The sequence below is a fragment of the Chinchilla lanigera genome, unplaced genomic scaffold, assembly GCF_000276665.1.
Source record: "Chinchilla lanigera isolate Chin_1 unplaced genomic scaffold, ChiLan1.0 scaffold00090, whole genome shotgun sequence".
NCBI lineage: Eukaryota > Metazoa > Chordata > Mammalia > Rodentia > Chinchillidae > Chinchilla > Chinchilla lanigera.
This window is the reverse complement of record NW_004955491.1, coordinates 6,644,749-6,645,661: the sequence shown is the minus strand read 5'-3', so window position 1 is coordinate 6,645,661 and position 913 is coordinate 6,644,749.

Sequence of the window (913 nt, the reverse complement as noted above, 5' to 3'; positions counted from 1 at the left end):
TTTATTGCGAGGTACTAAGGAAATAACAACACGGTATAGAACTAGAGAACTGAAAGCTGAGCATGGTAGCACATGCTGGTAATCCCAGCACCCTGGGAGGCCGAGGCAGGAGTTCTTAAATTTGAGCCCAGCCCAGACAACTAGGCAATTTACATTTTTAACATGAGGGGACTCAGACTGTAGCTCACCACAAAGGGCACACACACATAAACAAAAAAAACACTGCAAGTGATTCCAGTTGTAGTAATTAATCACAATGTCTTCCACACAATCAATAATAAATGGACTCAGGGGGCTGGGGATTTAGCTCACTGGCACAGCGCCTGCCTGACAAGTGCAAGGTCATGAATTCGATTCCCCATACTGGAAAACAAACAAACAAAAACAAACACAAATAAATAGATACGGTATAATCCAAGCATGCGGGAAGCTGATGCAGGAGGACAATTCAAGGCCAGCCTTGGTTACCTAGCAAGACCCTGTCTCAAAAAACAAAACAGTAATAACAATAAATAGACTCATGTGGAATTTAAGTCAGTTGAAATGTAGAGAAACAGCATATAATGGAAATAGACCCATAATCTACTACAGTGATCCATGCACACCCATATTTATGGCAGCAGAATTCATAATAGCTAAACCTTGGAAGCAGCCTATGTGTCTATCAACAGATAAATGGATAAAGAAAATGTGAATATTTATACACAATGGAGTATTATACTGCCATAAAGGAGGATAAATTTGAGTCATGTGTAGGAAAATAGATGTACCTTGAGACCATAATGTTAATTGAAATAAAGCAGCACACAAGCTTCAATATCACATGATTTCTCCTATGTGGGGAATCCAGAGTATAAATAGATAGCAAAATAAAAATAGATAATGGGAAGTAGGGAGCTAGGTCTCCAAGAGT